Raw genomic sequence first — 13,149 nt, forward strand, 5'->3', positions numbered from 1 at the left:
GAAACTCAAGACCAGAAGTGGAAAACTTGGAAAGGAAAACAATGGTTTCTGGGAGAGAAGCAGAAATAAAGGAGTGACACTCCTTAGAAATGTGACTATCAAAGCAAATAAGTAATATGAGGGACTTTAGAATCCTGCAGAAAGGAAAGAGAAAAAAGACACGACTATCATTTGCCCTTCCCAATCCCATCATCACCACCACCCACAGAGGACGCTATGCTGAATAGGACAGAACTGACAGAAGAGGGAGCTCTCTAACTAGGTTCCTTGTCCACGAAACAGGAATAGGAAAAAGCAGACCATATTTATGTGAAACCTCTTTAAAACTTCAGATAATGTAAATAAAAATATTTTTCTTTTGAAAAATCACTCACTCAAAAAAGGAAACAACCACTAAGCAGATGAAAAGTGTAATAAACACTGCAAATTGAATTAGACATTCTAACGCAATCATAAAAACAAGAACACAAATGCCAAAAAAAAATAAGGTTGGTATGAAACAGGAGGTGAACTGTGAGAGGTAATAGTATACCACAGTAAAATAATGAACAAAGATTTATAAGACGAATGTTAGCAATAAGAAAGGGGTTGCAATTCTGATGCCAAAGAAGTAGACATAAAAACAGAACTAAATGAGGCAAAGAAAGATGTTGTATAATGTTAAAATCTACATACTGCAATGAAGAGTACATAGTTAAGAGTTTATGTAGTAATTAATACACTATTTATATAAAATACAAATTACAAGAGATGCAAGAAAAAAAAGACCATAACATATTAATACAGGGTGATTTTAGCATACCACTCTCAATATAAGGCAGGAAGTGTGGGCAAAAATAAGTTATTTTATGGAAGATCTAAATAAGATAGTATAGCAGATATTTTGAATACATATTGATCACTATGCGCTGATAATATAAAATATATTTTTTTCCAAATGCACCTGAAACATTCACAAAAATTGAACAAATAAAGCTCATGAGAAAAGTAAAACTGTATGGCTATTTCCTTAACTAGAAAAAAATATAGGTCTACACACATACAGTCAACCTTGAACAATGTGGGCATTAGGGCCACTGACCTCCTCTGCAGTTGAAAATCCATGTATAACTTTTGACTCCCTAAAAACTTAACAACTAATAAATTATTTTTGACACCATCATTTTGTTTCTAGTTCTACATTTCAATCAAAATGATTAAAACAAATAAAACCAAACTTGTTTACAAATATATGAAGAGTCATTGTGGAGGGAAAAGCTCTTTAATTTATTTCTCAAGATATAGATCCAACAGGACTGCAAAGTGGAACAGTTCTCAGAAGGCTGATTCAGGAAGATGTACCCAGGTTTTGGCACCAAATTTCATGCGCGTCTGTGTGAAGAGACCAACAAACAGGCTTTGTGTGAGCAACATGGCTGTTTATTTCACCTGGGTGCAGGCGGGCTGAGTCTGAAAAGAGAGTCAGCAAAGGGAGATAAGGGTGGGGCTGTTCTATAGGATTTGGGTAGGTAAAGGAAAATTGCAGTCAAAGGGGGTTTGTTCTCTGGCGGGCAGGAGTGGGGGGTCGCAAGGTGCTCAGTGGGGGTGGGTGCTTTTTGAGCCAGGATGAGCCAGGAAAAGGACTTTCACAAGGTAATGTCATCACTTAAGGCAAGGACCGGCCATTTACACTTCTTTTGTGGTGGAATGTCATCAGTTAAGGTGGGGCAGGGCATATTCACTTCTTTTGTGATTCTTTAGTTACCTCAGGCCATCTGGGCATATATGTGCAAGTCACAGGGGATGCCATGGCTTGGCTTGGGCTCAGAGGCCTGACATTCCTGCCTTCTTATATTAATAGAAAAATAAAATAGTGTTGAAGCGTTGGGGCAGTGAAAATTTTTGGGGGTTGGTATGGAGAGAGAATGGGCGATGTTTCTCAGGGCTGCTTCAAGCGGGATTAGGGGCGGCATGGGAACCTAGAGTGGGAGAGATTAAGCTGAAGGGAGGTCTTGTGGTAAGGGGTGATATTGTGGGGATGTTAGAAGAAACATTTGTCGTATAGAATGATTGGTGATGGCCTAAATACGGTTTTGGATGAATTGAGAAACTAAATGGAATAACTGAAGGAGAAAAACAGGTGTAAAAGATCTAAGAATTGGGATGACTCAGGATATCTGATTAGAGAGTGCCTAAGGAGATTCAGCATAGTCCTGCCAGCAAAGATTATTTATTTACTTCAAGAGTTAAGAGTGGCAGTTTGGGGATAGCACCAGGAGATATCAGCTGTGATGGCTTGGAGAAACAGTGCAAACCGGCAGTGTAAACAGGAGCAGGGCATGTATGAGTAGTTGAGAACGGTGAATAGGAGTATGACTAGACAGAAGATAGTAGGGATGACAAGTTTTTTGGGGCACAGTCTAAGTTGGTCTGCTGTCTGGAATGAGACTGGGGCCTAATAAAAAGGAGCGTCTATACAGGAGCTTAAATGGGCTGTACCTTGTAGCATTCTGAGGACAGGCCTGAATTCTGAGAAGGGAAAGTGGTTAAAGTATTGTCCAGTCCTTTTTAAGTTGGTGGCTGAGCTTGGTGAGGTGTGTTTTTAAAAGACCTTTTGTCCATTCTACTTTTCTTGAAGACAGAGGACCATAAGGGATATAAAGGTTTCACTGAATACTAAGAGCCTGAAAAACTGCTTGGCTGATTTGACTAATAAAGGCTCGTCTGTTATCAGACTGTATTGAGGTGGGAAGGCTAAACTGAGGAATTATGTCTGACTGAAGGGAAGAAATGACTCCGGTGGCCTTCTCAGACCCTGTAGGAAAGGCCTCTTCCTATCCAGTGAAAGTATCTACCTAGACTAAGAGGTATTTTAGTTATCTTACTCAGGGCATGTTGAGTAAAGTTAATTTGCCAGTCCTGGGTGGGGATAAATCCTCAAGCTTGATGTGTAGGGAAGGGAGGGGGCCTGAATAATCCCTGAGGAGTAGTAGAATAGCAGATGGAACACTGAGAAGTTATTTCCTTGAGGATAGATTTCCACAATGGAAAGGAAATGAGAGGTTCTAAGAGGCGGGCTAGTGACTAGTACTATAGTATAACCTGCCTTTGCTGGTGTGTGGCGATTAGGCCTGGTGGAACCGCCATCAATAAATCAAGCGTGATCAGGGTGAGGAACGGGAAAGAAGGAAATTTGGGGAAATGGGGTGAATGTCAGGTGGATCAGAGAGATACAGTCATGGGGGTCAGGTGTGGTCTCAGGAATAATGTGGGAGGCTGGATTGAAGTCTGGGCCAGGAACAACGGTAATTGTGGGACTTAACAAAGAGTGAGCACAGCTGAAGGAGCCGGGAAGCAGAAAGTATATGCATCAGGTATGAGGAAGAAAATAGATTTTGGAAGTTATGAGAACTGTAGAGAGTGAGTTGAGCATAGTTTGTGATTTTGAGGGCCTCTAAAAGTATTAAAGCAGCGGCAGCCGCTGCACGCAGACATGAGGGCTAGGCTAAAACAGTAAGGTCAAGTTGTTTGCACAGAAAGGCTACAGGGTGTGGTCCTGGCTCTTGTGTAAGAATTCTGACCTCACTAACTATGCCTAGGAAGGAAAGGAGTTGTTTTGTAAGGGATTGAGGTTTGGGAGATTAATGGGACACGATCAGCTGGGAGAGCACGTGTGTTTTTATGAGAATTATGCCGAGATAGGTAACAGATGAGGATGAAATTTGGGCTTGACTGAAGTAATGGGGGCTGTCTACAAAGCCTTGCAGCAGTACAGCCTAGGTAATTTGCTGAGCCTAATGGGTGTCAGGGTCAGTCTAAGTGAAAGCAAAGAGAGGCTGGGATGAGGGGTGCAGGGGAATAGTGAAAAAAGCATCTTTAAGATCAAGCACGGAATAGTGAGTTGTGGAGGAAGGTATTGAGGACAAAAGAGTGTACGGGTTGGGCACTGCAGGGTGGATAGGCAAAACAATTTGGTTGCTAAGGCGCAGATCCTGAACTAACTTGTAAGGCTTGTCTGGTTTTAGGACAGGTAAAATGGGGGAATTGTAAGGAGAGTTTATAGGCTTTAAAAGGCTATGCTGTAGCAAGCGAGTGATAACAGGCTTTAATCTTTTTAAAGCGTGCTGCGGGATGGGATATTGGCGTTGAGTGGGGTAAGGGTGATTAGGTTTAATGAGATGGTAAGGGGTGCATGATCGGTCACCAAGGAGGGAGTAGAGGTATCTTATACTTGTGGGTTAAGGTGGGGGAATACAAGAGGAGGACGCAAAGGAGGCTTTGGATTGGGAAGAAGGGCGGCAATGAGATGTAGCTGTAATCCAGGAATAGTCAGGGAAGCAGATAATTTAGTTAAAGTGTCTCAGCCTAATAAGGGAACTGGGCAGGTGGGGATAACTAAAAAGGAGTGCTTGAAAGAGTATTGTCTAACTTGGCACCAGAGTTGGGGAGTTTTAAGAGGTTTAGAAGCCTGGCCATCAGTACTTACAACAGTTATGGAGGCAAGGGAAACAGGCCCTTGAAAAGAAGGTAATGTGGAGTGGGTAGCCTCCGTATTGATTAAGAAGGGGACGGGCTTACCTTCCACTGTGAGAGTTACCGGAAGCTCGGCGTCCGTGATGGTCTAGGGGGCTTCCGAGGCAATCCGGCAGCGTCAGTCTTCAGCTGCTAAGCTGAGAAAATCTGGGAAGGAGTCAGTCAGAGAGCCTTGGGCCAGAGTTCCAGGGGCTCTGGGAGTGGCTGCCAGGTGAGTTGAACAGTCCGATTTTCAGTGGTGTCCTACACAGATGGGACGGAATCCCAGGCTGCAGGCATTCCTTGGCCCAGTGGCCAGATTTCCAGCATGTGTAGCAAGCTCCTGGGGGAGGAGGTTCTGGAGGAACGCCTGGCTGCTGCGTTTCAGACGTTTGGAAGTTCTTGTGTGCTGGAGATGTGGCTGGGGTTTGTCTCACAGTGGAGGCAAAGAATTGCAACTTTTTTCTGTTATTGTACACCTTGAAGGTGAGGTTAATGAAGTCCTGTTGTGGGGTTTGAGGGCCAGATTCCAATTTTTGGAGTTTTATTTAATGTCGGGAGCAGATTGGGTAATAAAATGTATATTGAAAATAAGATGGCCTTTTGACCTTTTAGGGTCTAGGGCTGTAAAGCGTCTCAGGGTTGCTGCCAAACGAGCCATGAACTGGGCTGGATTTTTATATTTGATGAAAAAGAGCCTAAACACTTCTGATGTGGGAGAAAGAAAAAGGAGCATTAACCTTGATTATGTCTTTAGCTCCAGCCACCTTTTTAAGAGTAAATTGCTGGGCAGGTGGGGGAGGGCTAGTCACAGAACGAAACTGTAAGCCGGACCAGGTGTGAGGAGGGGAGGTGATAAAAAGATCATAGGGTGGAGGAGCAGAGGCTGAGGAAGAATTGGGACCTAGCTCGGCCTGGCGAGGAGCAGCCTGGGGAGGAGGGGAGAGGTCAGATGGGTCTGTAGAAAAGGAAGATTAGAAAGACTCAGCGACACTTGGGGTTGGTACTGACGGGACAGGCGGGAGGGAAAGAAGGAAGATTTGGGACGAGTTGCACTGGGCACAGAGACTAGGAAGGGATGTGTAAAAGAATGTGTAAAAGAATGCCTGGACGTCAGGCACCTCAGATCGTTTGCCTATTTTACGACAAGAATTATTTAGATTTTGCAGGATGGAAAAATTCAAAGTGCCATTTTCTGGCTATTTGGAACTACTGTCGAGTTTGTATTGGGGTCAAGCGGCATTGCAGAAGAAAATAAGGCATTTAGGTTTTAGGTCAGGTGTGAGTTGAAGAGGTTTTAAGTTTTTGAGAACACAGGCCAAGGGAGTAGAAGGAGGAATGGAGGGTGGAAGGTTGCCCATAGTGAAGGAAGCAAGCCTAGAGAAAAGAGAGAGTAGAGAAATGGAGGGAAGGGGTTCGGGGGTTCTTACCTTCCAGAAAAGTGGGAAAAGGGGTTGGGGCACAGAGATAAGAGGTTGGGGTGCAGAAATAAGGGATTGGGGTGCAGAGATATAAGAGGTTGGGGCACGGAAATAAGGGATTGGGGCACAGAGATACGAGGTTGGGGCACGGAAATAAGGGATTGGGACACAGAGATAAGAGGTCGGGGTGTGGAAATAAGGGATTGGGACACAGAGATAAGAGGTCGGGGTGTGGAAATAAGGGATTGGGGTGCAGAGATAAGAGGTCGGGGCATGGAAATAAGGGATTGGGGTGCAGAGATAAGAGGTTGGGGCATGGAAATAAGGGATTGGGGCACAGAGATAAGAGGTTGGGGCGTGGAAATAAGGGATTGGGGGTTCTTACCCCATAGAAAAGTGGGACTTGCCACTAAGGGTGAAGGAGAAGGGGTTGAGGGGTACTTGCCCCTGCCCCAGAAAAGCAGAGAAGGGGTAGAGACAAGGAGAGAAGGGGTTGGGGTACTTGCCCCTTCCCCAGAAAAGCGGGACTTGCTGCTAAGGGTGAAGGACCAAGGCAGGCGTCCCTCCGTGGTCTGACACCCTTGAAACGTGGGTGTATAATCAGAGAGGTGTCCCTGCAATGATTAAACACCAAGGGAAGGGTGCCTTCCCAGTCTGTGACCGGCGCAGGAGTTTTGGGTCCACGGATAAAATGTGTCTCCTTTGTCTTTCCCAGAAAATGAAAGGAATAGAAATTAAGAAAAGGGAGAGATTGAAGAGTGGAAAGGAGAAAGTGGTTGAGGGACAGTGAGAGAGGTTGGAGAAGAGAGTAAGAAGAGGCCACTTACCTGATTTAAAATTGGTGAGATGTTCCTTGGGCTGGTCGGTCTGAGGACCTGAGGTCATAGGTGGATCTTTCTCATGGAGCAAAGAACAGGAGTACAGGGGATTGATCTCCCAAGGGGGGGTCCCCCCATCCGAGTCACGGCACCAAATTTCATGCGCGTCTGTGTGAAGAGACCACCAAACAGGCTTTGTGTGAGCAACATGGCTGTTTATTTCACCTGGGTGCAGGCGGGCTGAGTCTGAAAAGAGAGTCAGCAAAGGGAGATAAGGGTGGGGCCGTTTTATAGGATTTGGGTAGGTAAAGGAAAATTGCAGTCAAAGGGGGTTTGTTCTCTGGCGGGCAGGAGTGGGGGGTCGCAAGGTGCTCAGTGGGGGTGATTTTTGAGCCAAGATGAGCCAGGAAAAGGACTTTCACAAGGTAATGTCATCAGTTAAGGCAAGGACCGGCCATTTACACTTCTTTTGTGGTGGAATGTCATCAGTTAAGGTGGGGCAGGGCATATTCACTTCTTTTGTGATTCTTCAGTTGCTTCAGGCCATCTGGGCGTATATGTGCAAGTCACAGGGGATGCGATGGCTTGGCTTAGGCTCAGAGGCCTGACACAAGTTATATGATGAAAGATGCAAATTAGAAAATATCAGCCAAAATGTTTGAACACTGACTTAGCATGTTTATGCACTATATTTCTCGCATATATGCAAAGTTTTGGCTTAACTGTTTCCAGAGCAATATACTTTAAATTTTAAAATACACTCCTTATAAAAATGAGGTACTTATAATGCTTAACATTAAAATATATCCCTAAATACTAAAGAACTTATCAAAATCTGTCCCACCTGTCCCATCTCCCCATCCTTCTTTCTTGAGACTTCATTTGCTCCAGAGGTTTTCTGTGATAGAACCAGAGTTCTCATTCTATATTTGACCACACCAAAGTATAGGTAAAGGTAAGGGTGATCCATTTCACATCACCACCCTATCAGATGTCCAGAGATCCATTTGCCTTTTTGCGGTCTTATGAACAGTTGTATGGGGAGTGGTGATCCAGATGGTCTCAAATAGGATGGTGGTGTCTGTTGTCAAAAGGAAGTCCACATCAGAAGCTGCCTTCCCCTAAGAAGGAGCACGTTTTTCTCACTCAACTAGAGCCTGAGCTGTGCTTCTTTGGAGGTTCCTGTTGCCCCTTCAGCTCTCACATCACTTCAGGGCACTGATAGCAGAAGATGCTGGCTTGAGTAGAGGTTAGTGGTGGCCCAAGGCAGAGCAGCTTTTTTTTTTCATGGTTTGGCCCCTTCCTTCTTTTTTTTTTTTTTTTTTTTGACACCCAGGCTGCTTGCTTGCTTGCTCTGCTACCCAGGCTGGAGTGCAGTGGCACGATCTCAGCTCACTGCAACCTCCGACCTCGGGTTCAAGAGATTCTCAAGCCTCAGCCTACTGAGTAGGTGGGATTACAGGCAAGTGCCATCATGGCCACCTGATTTTTGTATTTTTATTAGAGATGGGGTTTTATCTTGTTGGCCAGGCTCTTGATCTCAAGTGATCCACCCGCCTTGGCTTCCCAAAGTGCTGGAATTACAAGCATGAGCCACCACGCCCGGCCAGCGTGGCCCTTTCCTATTAGTCATACTTAACAGAGGCCTTTCTGACTTCTCTCTTTTTCTCGATACTTCATCCCTGACCCTTGCCTGCATTCCTGGGAATTTATTTCTAGTCTTTGGGAAGGGGAAGACCACTTTTATATACAAGATTTTCTTTAAAAAAATCCTTTTTGTTTGTGGCATGATATTTCTCTGAGTAGAGACCTTTTTCTTTTTTCTTTTTCTTTTTTGCTTTTATTATGAAATTAGAAAATTAACATGGAATAATCTAGCTGAGTGAACATCAATGTATTGGAAGCATAGAGGCATATGGAAAATACACACAAATAAGTGTAAGTTTATTCTTCCAAAATAAAATCCTGCTACATCTACATTCTCCTAAATAGTATACCATTTCTGCCATTTTTAAATTTATGGAACTGCTTTTTATTCTAATTATAGCTTAGAAGTCAATTTATACACATCAGGACTATCAACTGTTCCCCTCTTACGAATTTCCTCATTTTTTAAACTTGAGAGATAAATAAAGTGCACAAATTAAAAGTACTTGATGAATTTTTTATTTATGCATACACCCATACAGTTATTAAGCAGTTTGAGATACAGACTGTTCCTAGAACCAACAAAGCCTCCTTCATGCCTCGTGTCTATTAATAATTATTCTTTTAGCCTTAAGAAAACCACTATTCTGATGTCTAACTTTGTAAATCGTTTTTGCCTCTTTGTGGACATCATGTAAATGAAATAATGCAGTACATATTCTTTGCATCTGCATCCTTTCTCTCAGTTTAAAATCTGTGATACTTTTTTAAATTTTATTTTAAAGTCGGGTACATGTGCAGAATGTGCACGTTTGCTACATAGGCAAACATGTGCCATGGTGGTTTGCTGCACAGATTATCCCATCACCTAGGTATCAAGGCCAGAATCCCTTAGACATTTTCCCTGATACTCTCCCTCCTCCCCACCCACCCTCTGACAGGCCCCAAGGTGTGTTGTTCCCCACCATGTGTCCATGTGTTCTCATCATTCAGCTCCATCTTATAAGTGAGACCATGCGGTGTTTTGTTTTCTGTTCCTGCATTCGTTTGCTGAGGATAATGTCCTCCAGCTCCATCATGTCCCTGAGAAGGACACGATCTTGTTTCTTTTTATGGCTGCATTGTATTCCATGGTATATATGTACCACATTTTCTTTATCCAGTCTCTCACTGATGGGCATTTAGGTTGATTCCATATGTCTGTTATTGTGAATAGTATTTCAATGAACTTACATGTGCATGTATCTTCATAATGGAATGATTTACATTCCTTTGGATATATACCCAGTAATGGGATTTCTGGGTCAAATGGTATTTCTGCTTCTAGGTCTCTGAGGAGTCACTACACTGTTTTCCACAATGGTTGAACTAATTTACATTCCCACCAACAGTGTAAAAGCATTTCTTTTTCTCCACAACTTCGCCAGCATCTGTTGTTTTTTTGACTTTTTAACAATAGCCATTCTGACTGGTGTGAGATAATATCTTGTGGTTTTGTTTGCATTCTTCTAATGATCAGTGATGTTGAGTTTTTTTCATATGTTTGTTGGCCGCATGTATGTCTTCTTTTGAGAAATGTCTGTTCATATCCTTTTCCCACTTTTTAATGGGGTTTTTCTTTCCTGTAAATTTGTTTAAGTTCTTTGTAGATGCTGGACATTAGACGGTGGTTAGATAGATAGATTGCAAAGCTATTCTCCCATTCCGTAGGTTATCTGTTCACTCTGATAATAGTTTCCTTTGCTGTGCAGAAGCTCTTTAGTTTAATCAGGTTTGTCAATTTTTTGTGTCAATTTTTGGTTTTGTCACAATTGCTTTTGGCATCTTCATCATGAAATCTTTGCTCATGCCTATGTGTGATACTTTTTATTACCAGTAGAATTCCATTATATGAATATACAACAATTTGCTTCTATTGTTCTACTTGTGATGGCCACTTTAGTTGTTACCTATTTTTTAATATTATGAATAAAACTTCTCTAAAGATTTTTATTTTTCTTGTACATGTACGCTTTTAGTGGATATGTATCCTCATTTCCCTTACATGTATATTGAAAAAATAAATTTCTAAGTCATAGTGGAGGCATGTATTTAGATCTAGAAGGTAATCCCAAACAGTTTTCCAAAGTGCTAGGAAAAATGTATAATTTTACCAGTGGTTTTATATGACTCTCTGTTGCAGAAACCAGCCAAATTGTCCGACAGAACTGATGTTTATTGTTTCTTTTAAATAAACATAGAAATTGACCCTCTCAGTCTTAAAACTTGAGAAACCTACATTTGTCTAATCTGAGTTTCCTTCCTAGGAAACCAACCATCAGACCTCCCAGAAAGTATCAAGGAACTGAAACTTACCAGATCACCACATCTGGACTATGAGAGCCAGACACCTAACCCATCATAGTTGCCTAACTAACCTCCTGCTTCCTGTTGACCAACTCCTCTTCCTTACCCCTCCCTAATTCCTATTTTCCCACATACAGTTACATTTTTTTTTCCTGCTACATAAACCTCTAATTTTAGTCAATTGAGGAGATGAATTTGAGACTGACTTCCCATCTCCTCAGCTGTGGCACCCAAATAAACCCTTCTTCTCTGGCAACACTTGTCTCAATGACTTGCTTTCTGTGCAGTAAGCAATGGCTGTTTCAGTAACATTGCCTGCTTCCTTTCCAATACTTCTATTGTCAATCTTTTTTTTTTTTTTAAGCTTCACATATTTTGGGCCATATTATACATTGGTATATAATTGTAGCTTAAATCTGAATTCTCTTATGATTAATGGCACCTATAACTTTTTGGTCATTTGGATGTCCTCTTCTATATAATGTCTGTTAAGCCTTTGGCTACCATTTATTAATTATATATATATATTTGCATACATATAATATACATATATTTTCTAAGTTTTTTGCGTGTGTAAATTACCTTGTATTTTGCATACATACACACAGACTGGATTTTATATTGAAATTGTATGGAAGCTATATTTCTAGATTCTACATGTATTAGAAGAAAACAAACACCTTAACCGTGCTGAATCTTCCAATCCATGAGCAAAAATTATCTGTCCATTTATTTAGGTTGCCTTTACTTTTTTTTTTTTTTTTTTTTTTTTTTTTTTTGACACGGGGTCTCGCTCTGTTGCCCGGGCTGGAGTGCAGTGGCACGATCTCCGCTCACTGCAAGCTCTGCCTTCCAGGTTCACGCCATTCTCCTGCCTCAGCCTCCCGAGTAGCTGGGACTACAGGTGCCCGCCACCACACCCAGCTAATTTTTTGTATTTTTTTTAGTAGAGACGGGGTTTCACCATATTAGCCGGGATGGTCTTGATCTCCTGACCTCATGATCTGCCCACCTTGGCCTCTCAAAGTGCTGGGATTACAGGCGTGACCCACCACGCCCGGCCTGCCTTTACTTTTTCACAGAAAATCTTCACCAATTTTAGCAATAATGTCTGACAAAACTCTTGTTAGATTTTTTTCTTAGGTATTTAATAGTTTATGGTGTTATAGAATATGGTCTTATTTATCTACTTTCATTTTCTAATATTTTGTGGCTGGTGAATTGAAAGCATTTGCTCTTTTTTTTTTTCAGCTTTATTGAGGTATAATTGATACATACCCTAAAGGGCACATGTTTAAAGGTACATGTGTTTTGACATATGTGTGGTATTTATGAAATGACCATTAAGATAATAAACTTGTCCATCATGCCCCAAATTTCTTTGTGTCTTTTGCTTTCTTTGGATTATTGTTCCATATAGGTTCAGTTTCAAAACCTTCGTTATGCTGCTCAGGGTCCACTCTGCTCATGAGTCACTCAGTCATGAATGTGGGACTTAGATAGTGGTACAAATCATAGTTCAGTTCCCAAATCCTTTGCCACGCTATCTTGGCTTTGTACTATACTTGTGTAATTAATAGGTGAACCCTGTACTTGTGTCAACTCATATACAAAATTAAGCTATCCTCTTCTCCAACTTTGTCCTCTCTGAAATTTCCCGTATTTTCTCAGCTCCAGAAATCCTTTTTCCTGATTTGTCTGAGAAGGAAAATATGTTTCTCTCAGAGTTTTAGCTGCTCATGCACTGATATCTTTTTTTCTTTCCTTCTGGATGTTCAGTGAACAAAAGTTTGGCTTATTGATAGCCTTCTGAGTCTATTCACATTTTATTATTTTTTATTTTATTATTTTAAAAGTTTTACTGACAAATAATTGTATGCATTTATGGGGTAAAATGTGATATATTGATATATGAATACATTGTAGAAGGATTAAATCAAAGTCATTAACATAGCCATCACCTCACCTACTTATTTTTTGTGATAAAATATTTAAAATTTACTTTTTTAGCAATTTCAAAATATACAATATATTATTATTAGTTATCATCACTATGCTATGGAATAGATTACTAAAACTTATTCCTTCTGTCTAACTAACACTTTGTACCCTCTGATCAATGTCTCCCTTTTCTTCATTACCCCCCTGTACCTTCAGCCTCTGGTAACCACCATTATTCTTGCTGCTTCCATGAGCTCAACTTTTTTAGATTCCAAATATAAATGAGATCATGCAGTATTTCCTTCTGTGCCTGGCTTCTTTTAGTTAGCATAATGTTCTCCACATGTTTTTATGTTGTCACGAATGACAGAAGATCATTCTTTTTAAAGGCTGTATAGTATTTCTTTTTTGTTGTACATTTTTTTGTTTTTTATTTCTTATTTTTTTTGTTTCTTAGTTTTCTTTTTATTACTATTATTATTATA

General features: G+C 41.2%; 1 long non-coding RNA gene across 1 annotated transcript; it reads right to left on the reverse strand.

Annotated features, from left to right (window-relative positions):
* Window positions 1-1,295: 1,295 nt before the first annotated feature.
* On the reverse strand, window positions 1,296-6,828 carry LOC134807550 (uncharacterized). Its single transcript, XR_010148264.1, has 3 exons — window positions 6,740-6,828; window positions 4,558-4,659; window positions 1,296-1,371 (listed from the first exon to the last, which is right to left on the reverse strand). It is a non-coding gene; the product is annotated as an uncharacterized LOC134807550 (long non-coding RNA).
* Window positions 6,829-13,149: the final 6,321 nt, after the last annotated feature.

Source organism: Pan troglodytes, chromosome 10 (genome assembly GCF_028858775.2).
Source record: "Pan troglodytes isolate AG18354 chromosome 10, NHGRI_mPanTro3-v2.0_pri, whole genome shotgun sequence".
NCBI lineage: Eukaryota > Metazoa > Chordata > Mammalia > Primates > Hominidae > Pan > Pan troglodytes.